Here is a 10,732-nt window from a genome sequence, read left to right on the forward strand (position 1 = left end):
ACTTGCTATTCTGTGGTTCACTCCTTTAGTAACTCCCTGAATTGAAGTCCTGCTGGAGCAAGAAGGAAGCCTTACCTAGAAAGCATGCCCCAGCTGGGATACATTTTGCAAGTTTTGCATACCATTATGAGGACCTAAATTGAGCCCTCCTGCAGTAGCACAGAATAGGGAACTCCAGCGTAGGAAAAAAACACATTTAGATTCACCCAGATTTATATCCTTTGATCAAAAGCTGCCCCTTGTGCTTATGAGAATCTCATGTAAATATCTGCAAACTTACTCCTTTATCTGCTTTCATATTCCTCTGCAGAACAGCCTTTGCCATGTTATCTACAAGAACTGTGGTTTCTTGGGCTGCTGAAATCATGGCTCATACTGCTGAATATTAGTATCTCATTATCCTTGTTCTCGTTAGGGATGTATCTACCCCTTGTTTCAGAGGCTGTGACCATATTTTATCCCTTATTTATGCAATACCTATAAAAATGGGGTCCCGCTGCATAACTGGTCTCCCATCTGCCATGATAATGAAAAGTATTATTTTTATTACCACTAGCTTTTACTTAGCTCCATCTTTCAAAGGACACTGCCAAGGTTGGTCCAAAGTTTAAATCTCACAGAAGCAGACTTTTACAAAACATATGTCTGAATAGAAAGGTTGCCATTGATTTTTTTAATTGCAAGTGAAAACAGTCGTATTTGATGAAATAACCATTCCCCTGAACTTTCCGCCCTAAACCTAAAAACCTAAAAGTGAAAGTGACTCAAACGCAGGCAAACCTGACTTCATTGATTTCTATTGCCCACAGTGAGAAAACACAACCAGTAAACAGAGCAGAAAGAGTGACAAGTAAATTGGATTTTTAAAAATTCTTTCACTTTTAATAATGTTAAGGTGGGATTTGTAACACAAGGAAAAGCATTTGTTTGTTTGCAACGTAGGAGCTGTAAGGTGACAGTGTTCCTTTAAATACCTTCCCATTGTAATTTACTTGCTCCAGGAATGATGGCAGCGAAGTTCACACTGGAAATACTCGCAGCTCCTGTAGAAGTTAAATTTGCCACAAGCTTCACATCCTTCTTCGGAGAGACCTTTTGCTTTCAGGTAATACCAAAGCAAGTCTCTTCCCCCACCCGTTTCTCCCTCTGTGGAAGACGGGACCCCCAATGCATCCCAAAGGGCTGCCCAGGCACGCCCCGGCTCTCCCACCAGGGAAGGAAAATGAAGATTCAGGCGGCTCAGGTAGGGCTGGGCACGAAGCCCTTCCTTCAGCGTTGCAGGGTTTTGCATCCAAAGATGAAAGCCCAGAGGCTTTGGTGACAGAGCCCCCACGGGCCACCTGGGTCACCGCAGCGGGTGGGGAAATAGACTTTCCCCCTTCCCACAAGCAGAGGAAAACCCTGTCCCGCTGTCGGTCTCAATGGTAATTTGGCTCTCATTTTGCTCACATCCAGCTTCTTTGGAAATCTGCCTGAGTTTTGCCAAAGAGGAGCCCGAGCCAAAGCGGATGGAGGAGGTCAGGATCTGGCGTGCTGTGGTGAGGCACATCAACGATTTCAGTTGATCGAAACTGCCACTGTGGGATATGAATTGCTGTACCAAACTGGAAGTCTGAATCCTGTGCAAATTGTTTATATTGTTCGCGGCTTTTGTCATACTTTGCATATTATCACATTAAATGATGTTTCTGTAAAAATGTGAGGCTTTTCAATGCCAGAATTGTTCATGTCATAAATGCCTGAATAAAGCAACAGCAAAAATCTGTAAACAGAGGAAAGCAACTGCCTTTGCTTCCATTCATCAGCACGTCTGGATAAAAATCACCTTTCCTGTTTAATGTGTGCCCTCCATATTTTCAAGTGTAAAAATTCGAGAAAAAAAAAATGCTGTGTAGCAGCTGGCCCATTTAAGGAGGTGATACATATTATTCAAATGATTACACGAATGGCTAAAGGTGATGCATTATTCCCTATTTTCATTTGTGCAGCATAGCTTCGGCATGGTGATGAACTATGTCAACCAGGAATCTTGGCTGCCTTCTATTGGAGAAAGCCCCTCAAAGATCTTTGATGTGACAACGAAACTGGGAAATATTACTGACTCACAGCCTTTAAGCAATCAAGAAGTGATCAAAGCAGTGACTCAAGAATTCAAGGGAAAAATTACATGCTCAGGGAAATGAGGAAAGCTTATTACCGACTGATATTCAACAGAACAGGCAACTGAAAGTCTAATTTTGTGAAATATGCTTTTAATTGGTATTCACCGCCTTATTGTACATTACTTATGTAAAAAGCAGCTTTTAATTCCAAAAAAAATGAATGGCTCAAAATTCCAGTCATGAAAGTGTGGGGTGGAAACACTTTGTCCCATTTCGGCTCTGTCCCAACTCCTATGTAAAGTGCAGGGCAGAGAGAAGGCCAGAGGGCTTCAGAGTTCACCTCCGTGACCTCAGCCTGTGAGCCGTCAGCCTTGTGCAGGTTTGTCCTCTGCTGGAAGGTGAAGGGCTGGTGGGAGCATCTGGGCACCGTTCAGTGAAGTGCCTACACCTGCAAATCAGGCAGGGCAAAGCCCAAGTGCTGCTGGCCCAGGCCACCGGCCAGCTCTGCAGATAGCAGCACCCTCTTGACCCAGCACCTGGGGCAGCCTGGGATGTGAAGGCAAGACGGCAGAAGGCGCACTGGTTTGGGCAGCTCTCTTAAGCCACCCTGTGCCACCTGCTCCAGCCCATCGCACTCGTAACCCAGTAGGGTTTGGCATGAAGGCATGCCTGCCTTCTGGGAAGTCTCAGATCCCTACAGTGTGGCCGTTCAGGTGAGATGGTGTGTGAAACGCAAAGGCAGAGTTCTGTCCTCAAACGCAGAAGTGCACCTGGGGAAGCTCCAGCCAGCTGTCCAAAGTCAATAGGATTTGGGCATCCAAACACTCCAGGGAGGCTCCTACAAAACACACTAAGGTGTAGTTATTTTGCTGTGCTCTCCTTTGTTCTAATCAGGTCTAATCACCATATTTCCCAGTTTCCCACCATGACTCTGCCCTCACTGGGGTTGGGACAGGCCACGGGTGCTCACCACCACCCAGGAGCCCGGGCACTAGAGTCAGTCGTCCAGCCTGAAGACCAACGGCAAGGGGACACGCTATGGAGCTCCGTGCAGCTGTGGGCACTGAGTGAGTGCTCGTAAGATAAGGTCATACTCCAGAGAGAACGCTTCCTTCATGGGCAGATTAGAGATGGGATGGAGGAAATGTCTTTCACCTAATAAGCATCAGCATATTTTTGCCTTTGTTGAAAATACCAGTTTATTTGCCTGGCGAACTGTTCTCTCAGACTAGCTGCGTATAATTTTCATGCGCCTCGATGAGAAGTCTAACAACTAACTGATTTTCTGGCTGTCCATTGATTGCTTGTCAGGCATCACTATATATAAAATACCTGGAATATGCCAATGATCAGGTAAAAATTGAAGCTACTTGTCTTGATGTTACATTCTATTCCCACTAGACTCTATTTTTTAAAAGATCTCAAATGCTGCAAAACGAGAATTGTATAATTTTAGCGAACGCTGAGAGGATGATCCATGCTGACAGGCATTCACTCGCTATCTGCCACAGGTAGCCCAGCATTAAGGTATAAAGCTTCAGGGCACTGAAAGGATTTGATCTAATCTTATATTATAAGAAGCATCCAACATTGTACATTCTCTTTTCCAACACAGACACTTATGTACAGCCTAAGGGCCCAATCCTGCTCCTCTTGAAATCAGTTGGAGTTTTTGCCTTTGCTTCAGCAGCAGAGGGAGAGGGAGCAACTTTTGTAAGGGCATTAATGATGGCTGGTCCTTCAGTCTTTCCATCCAAATCACTCTTTAACTGGAGAAGGCAGACACAGCAGCACTGGAAACACTACCTGCATAATTAGAGCGACCTGCCTTCCAGCTCTTTTCTGCCAGTTAACTTTGCTTCCGTTGCTCTTCCTTGCTGAAAATCTGGAGGTGGGTGCATTGACTGGTGATCTGGGTTAAGGAAAGGAGAGGCTCTTTCAGCAGAGGCAGAGTTGCGTGAACATCAAAAGATTCGGGGTTCTTCTATGAGTCATAAAAACAAACACATTAACTATGCTAGAAGGACATCAACACAGCATGCAAATACTCTCAATAACTAAATACTTCTTGTAAGCAGTTGATAAATTACACTTATTGAAACAAAGCCTGAATACAGAAGCCAATGATTAAGACTTAAGAATACCTTTCATTTGCTTTCCCACCTTGTTAGCCAGTAAAATGCATTTATTGTATTCTATCATTGCCATTCATGGTAGCGCATCAGACTTTAAACTGAGAAGATATGTTACAGATACTGTGTGTATCTGTGGAAATTGAGAAACACAAGGACTTAGCTGAATGCAGGTTTTCTCTGTCTGACCTTTTCTAACATAAACATGGGAGGATGACAAACCCTGGGACTGATCCTGCAATGTTCATATTGGTAATCCTTTCTCTTACAAATAACTCAAGTCCTTAGAAACTGGCTTCTAGCTGCTTGCAAGAAGCATTCATCTCTTTTTCCATCAGCTGGAACTACAGGGCTGGGGTCAAAAATATAGAATCAAAAAGAAAATATTGACCAGTATTAAGGACTGCATCAAATGCTTTGAATAGCTTCAAACACAGAGACAGAAATTAGATGTATAAGCTTGAAGAAAACAATCCAAAAAGGTCTGTTTTCATATCACATTATCCATTCCTGGCTGGCTGTAAGCAGCAGAGCCTGATCCTGCTAGGCCTTATTCATGTGGGTAATCCCTTTGACCCTAGTCATAAATACATTATTCTAGCTCAGGGTAATCTCCAAGTATCAATCTGAACCGATGCCTGTGCTCTTGAACACAAACGTACATTTTCAATTTCTTGAATCTCAGAGGTGTAATAGTAAGCAGGCTGTCTTAACATAATATTTTGCCTTAAAAAAAATTATCCAAGCATGTCCCACCAGATCTGACTTTTAAAAAGAAAAAATCCAGGTTGCTCAATTTGGAAAGAAACTTTGGATTTGTTGTAGTTCTCTTTCCGTGAGCTTTTTTTCCCAAAGGCAGACATTCATACACATATAATTCCCTCTTCTTGTCACTGGGCTTCTGGGTCAGTGAGCATTCCTTTGCTGTAGTGTTTTTCAGATGAAACTCCAAGAGAAACACTGTCCTCAATGATGGGTCGGATACAGAAGAGGAGGATGGGCAAATATTCTAAGATTGGCCTGGATTCTTGCCAGGAGCAGAAGAAAAGAGCCTTTGTGTTTGGACATCTGAAGGCCAGGCATAAACATGTTAGCCGATACTTAACACCCAAAGCCAGAGCCAAAACCGTTAGACACCCTGAATAATCCTCACTAGGCCTCCTTTGGGTTTCAACTGCCCATTACAATGGGGCGGCCTCCTCCAATTACCAAATGTGTTTCTTCTAAAAACATCCTTACAGGAACTCCCAAAATAGCAGCGATTAAAAGCAAACAGCCTGTAATTCATTGACATATGCAAACCTTTTAATGTTTTGCTGGAGACAAGTTGCAACTTTTTGTACCTACAAGACTATTTATGCATTTTTAATAATTACCCTTGTATATTATGTGATACAATTCCTTTAGGCATTTAGTTAAGAGAAGCAACAGAATTCACATTCAAAAGAAACTGTTAGTTTTGCTGCAAGAAGCGCAGCTAATTTATGTAGTGAATTTTTTATACATTTTTCCCCTGATTTCTCTTCCCTGCTGTCCTCTTCCCCCTTTCTTCTTCACTACATTAAGAAATTCTGATGTGCCTGCAGCAACATCCACTGGTGGGGAGTGTCTGCAGTGATGCCAGCCCCAGCTTCCCGGCAGTGGATGCCAGTAACGTGTGCTGCTTCAGCAGTACGCGTTCCCTTATAAGCCCCATTGGGAATCGCCTTACCCTAGGGTCCTCTCTAATCACATACCTTCTGTGAGCTGGCGGGTTCCCTTGTCACCTGATAGACAGTAATCCCGATCCCATCAGTTCTGCACAGAAAACAGCACGAGGAAATCTTTCCTGCAGATCAAGAATAAAGATGCTTTCATGACCAACACAGTCCTGCGAGCTCTGACTTGTATTCAAGCTCAAATTCCCGGGTTGCTTGCATTTTGGCTAACGCCTCTGCTCTAATTTAGGGCGAGCTGATCAAAGCGCCAAGCGTGGAAACTCAGGCACAAGGCTGGGCATTGCATGCCCGCAGTTCCCACCGCCGTCACAGGCACGCGCGGTTCGGGAAAGTAGAGCCCAAACTAACAGTACAACTCGTCAAAGCCACTTAGGTTGTAGCAACAGGCAGCGCTTGACCTGCCTCAGGGATAAAAAGTAAAGAGTTATTTTCTTCCTTATCAGACACAAAAGGACCAGATCCCCAGCTGTGTAGCTGCATTGATTTCACCCATTTATACCTGCCCATTTTACCTGCTCCTCCTTCCCTTTTTATAACAACCAAAGAAAGCCAAGTCAAATACTTTGGTGTTACTGCTGTTTGAGGAGGGATTTTCAAGTCAGCCATTGCAGATACTACGCTTAAGGAAAATCCCAAGAAAACCTATTGCTTATCACGTGCAGGTCACAGTTCTTGCACAGCAGCATTTCCCCTTGGCTTCAGACAGCAGTTTGTCAAATTAAGGACTCCATCTTCCCATTCTAAATTAGCAGTAGATAATTAGGAACTGCCCACAATTAAATATTGATGTTAAAAAATAAATAAATACCAGCTTTTCCCTGTTTAGACAGTAAGGAGAAGGCTTTGCATTGAAAAACACAGGACACATGAGAATGTGAATAGTAAAAAGCTCGTAACAAAGAAGGATAAACTCTCCTTTGTGTGCTTACTGGATTCATTTATTTCTCTGTAACTGAGAACCTATACAAATAAATGGGATAAAAAGCCAACGTATACCTTGATATCATCTGTAATCTGCTGGTTCTTCAACCAAACCTACTGGAACGCAAAGGAAAGGGGTAAGATTTATGCAATGGGCACACCGAGTCAGCTCTTGTCTCAACAAAACTGCTCCTCAGCTCCTTGCAGTAGCACAAGCCTAGCACTAACAAAACCACTTGCCTGGGTCTAGCAGTATTTCAGCTCAGGTCCTCGCTCAGTCCCAGACTTCACTTGAGACTGTGATTCACTCTGGGTGAATCCCTTTATGGCGATACCAGCAGCAATACCAAGTCCTGCCTCGATGAAATTCCTGGGCATCCTGCTGCGTGTGGGGTTGATCTTTGGCTGCAGAGCATGCCTGCCGCCAGCGGCATGCACGAGGTAGTTTCAGTATCTGGAGAAAAAAACAGCTCCGCAAGAAGGACCTAAGCCTGTCTCCAGTGCACGCGGCAGGACTCGGACTCTGCAGGGCCGTCACTCACTCTGGTGTTGGACTCCCCAAGCCTGTGCCACGGAGGATGCTTATGTACACGCGTACGTGCCCACAGCCTGCCAGCAGGGCTAGCAGTGGTGGGGCTGCCACGTGGCTGGAAATCCTAGGCAAATGTAGAAAATCTCCAGATTCCTCCTTGAGAAGTTTTCTAGGTAGGGGAAGAGAACCAACCACAGAGTAACCATCTTTGTGTGACCTTTCATCCTTTGTGGGAGTCCTTTCCCGGAGTTAGGTACCTCCTCTCAGATTTCCTAGCTCCAAAAAGGGCCAAAGAATTTCCCAGCTGTGTTTGTGGATGCTCTAGCTCGGTCTCACAGGAGGGCGGTGGGAGACCCTGGTTCCACCCTACCTGAGCACATAAAGCTACTGAATTGAAAAAAGTATTATTTCTCCCTGACCTCATCTCAGTCCCTTAGAAAAGCTTATTTCCTGTGACTTTACATGCCAGAGTGGGGGAATGGAAATGCAGCGTTGTTTCAGTGCATTGCAGTGACTCTCTGCTTGTAGCAAAGTTATTCTGAGGAGAAAAAAGACTTTGAGGTAAGTAAGGTTTACCAAAACAATAGCAGCAATTCACATAATAGTAACAATTCAGAGCAAAAAGTGCAAGATCATACCTGTTTCTCTCTCTGACACTTTGGGCAACATTCACCAACAAGAGAAACTGTGGAGTAGAATCACTGAACTAATGTCGCCTTTATTCATTTTACAGGCCAAAATTATTGTCTCAAACCCTTCTGAAGCACCCAGATGCTCAGAGTACTTTGCAGTACTGTCATTCCACTCCAGGTGGATTTTGTGCCACCAGGGAGAAGCCAGCCAGGGCTGCCTCAGCCAGTGATGCTGCCTTTATCCCGGTGAGCTTGATGAGTTGACTTTGGTTAATGGACCAGACTTGCTGATGGCACCATCCCACCCACCCAAGTGTCACATTCCTCCAGAAACCCTTAGAGCTCGGTCACACGGCAGCTTAATGGCACAGTGGACATTTATTTGGGATGGCAACTTTCCTGCACGATTCAAGAGATATAAGGAGGTAATTATTCATGGGTTTCTCTGTGTGACAAAACTATTTAGAAGGGATTGCAGCGGATGAGCGCGACCACGGGAGGAGCGCCCTCCTTTATCTCCCCAGCAAAATAGAGCTGCTACCCAGCAATATTGTAAGCCTCCGTATTTCTCATTAACCTTAACATTTCCTTTCTTGCCCCCCAAAAAGCACAATGATGTAGACTGGCAGTATTGCTTCTGCCCGAATACCTCAGTAGAGCTTCTATCTTTTCTTTTGACCCTCTCTCGGGCCAGATTTAAGCCTCTGGTAGACTTCAGGCAAACACCTCTGTGAGAAAAGCAGGACTGTTGAGGAGGCAGGCAGGAGAGTTATCAAATAAACTTTCCATTTTATTTACACTTCAGGAGCCTTGCAGAATGACACACACTTATGGTTTGGGATCACTAGCAATTATTGTAAAGGTGAAAGCAGATACTGCAAATTTAACAAGCCTTTTGTATGAACTAATTGCATTAGAATACATTAGTAAGGGTGCACATTGTAGGTTTTATGTTTCATTGGAAAGGTCATCCTAGATTCTGGTTGAATAGTGAAAGAGAGGAAACCATATTAGCAGTGTATCCAGCAAGTGTCTCTAGGATGAATTTCCTTCAGGTCATTTGCATTATTTGATTGTAGCTGAATAGTTCTCCCTCTGCTAAGCAAGTAGGGGAAGACCTACGGTGACAATAGGGGAAGTTCAAAGTCTTTGAGCCTTATTAGAAGGCTCATTTTCTGCACTCATTTTCATGCACTCGTTTCCCAGAACTAGGCTAGCAGCTGTATAATCAGGACAGCAAGTTGACATGCCTCCTGTAAAATACGAACCTCTCAGGGAAAGTTGCTGTTAGTTTTCAGGAGGCAAGAGGGTTCCTGCTTCTTCAGAGCTGTGACACCCTGTTGTAGCACAACACCAAATCCTTGCTGGTCTCTCTGCCAACGATTTGTGCCTGCCACCCGGGCCAGGGCATGCCGGGAGGACACGTGTTAGCGGGGGGGTTCTGAGCAAACCCAGGGTCCCCTCCAGACCCTGATTCAGCCGCCTCGGGTGTCTCCGAACACTGTGCTGGGGACAGTCACTACACCAGCTCTGTCAGCCCACGGGGCTCCAGTGCCTTTGCAAGCCCAGGGGTGGTGGCAGCACCAAAGAGGCTGCAGAGGGCACAGGGGTAGTAGCAGCAGAGCCGGCATTTGGGGAAGAGAACAGAAGCAGGGCAGCCAGCAGGATCTTGAAGGAGATGAAGGGATGGGGGAGCTGGGCCCATCGAGGCACAAAGTTTTGGTTCAAAGGGAAAACTCCTCTCCTCAGTCAGGCAGAACTTCTGCGTAACTATCTGCCAGTGCTGCCTCATCCCATGGCTATGGCAAGGGGACTAAGTGTCAGCCAGAGAAGGGCAGAGACTGTGTCCATCCAGACAGACATTTGGGACATTTGTTGATCTGACAGTACAAAATCTTCTGGTTACCCCCTGAATATCCCCCAGGATCTCCAGAAGAGTGGCTGGTGACCACTAGTTTTACTGACCCATGGACTTAAACCAGCCCTCGAGAAAACCTCACCATGTGAAAAGCAGGAGTTTGTGTTGCGCTAGGCTAAGCAGTGCCAGCAAGGCTAGAAGAGAAGCTAAATGGATGTTCCTAATGACTCTCATCTTCCCCAGACCCCTCTCTACCGCGTAAGGGGCACAGACAGCACAGCACCCTCTGGGAAGGTGTAGTGGCATTTACCCTGTCGCCAGCCACCTTTGCTCTGAAAGGAGGTGGCTTCTACCCATCTGCCACCCCCAGAAGATGTAAAAGAGAGGAGCATATGGTTCTGAGAAAATAAAAGGTGCCGGTATCTCAGCTGGGTAAAGCTATTGACTTACTGTCTGACCTCCAGCAAGACACATGCCCTCCATCTGCCCTGCTCAGCCTGGCTGCGAGACAAGCAGAAGTGACTCTAGTGCAGAGACGCTGAGTTTGAGTTTAGCTTGTCAAAGCCGCAGCAGCTGGTCACCCCTTTGATGCCGACAAGCTACCTCAAGGCCCATTTCAGCCAGCTCATAGTAGCTAGGTCTTCTCCTCCCGCAAATCCAAACTGGCTGTGAGGCTCCCAACAGCTTCCCAAGCCCATGAACACAAGGAATGCAAAATCATAGCACGACTGCTGCGAGGATGAGCTGGGATCCCCTGGGCCCCATTGCACCCCTTCCCCCAGCTCCATAGCCCAGTCCTCCAGCTGCTGCTGCGACTGCACACTCAGTCCTTGCCTA

General features: G+C 45.6%; 1 long non-coding RNA gene across 2 annotated transcripts; it reads right to left on the minus strand.

Moving 5' to 3' along the window:
* Window positions 1-903: 903 nt before the first annotated feature.
* On the minus strand, window positions 904-6,198 carry LOC138689617 (uncharacterized). 2 transcript variants are annotated; one of them, XR_011328538.1, is made up of 3 exons: window positions 5,971-6,198; window positions 3,909-4,014; window positions 904-2,940 (listed from the first exon to the last, which is right to left on the minus strand). It is a non-coding gene; the product is annotated as an uncharacterized lncRNA (long non-coding RNA). The 2 variants fall into 2 exon arrangements; XR_011328537.1 differs by having other exon boundaries at window positions 3,909-4,086.
* Between the last annotated feature and the right edge of the window lie 4,534 nt (window positions 6,199-10,732).

This window comes from Haliaeetus albicilla, chromosome 17 (genome assembly GCF_947461875.1).
Source record: "Haliaeetus albicilla chromosome 17, bHalAlb1.1, whole genome shotgun sequence".
NCBI lineage: Eukaryota > Metazoa > Chordata > Aves > Accipitriformes > Accipitridae > Haliaeetus > Haliaeetus albicilla.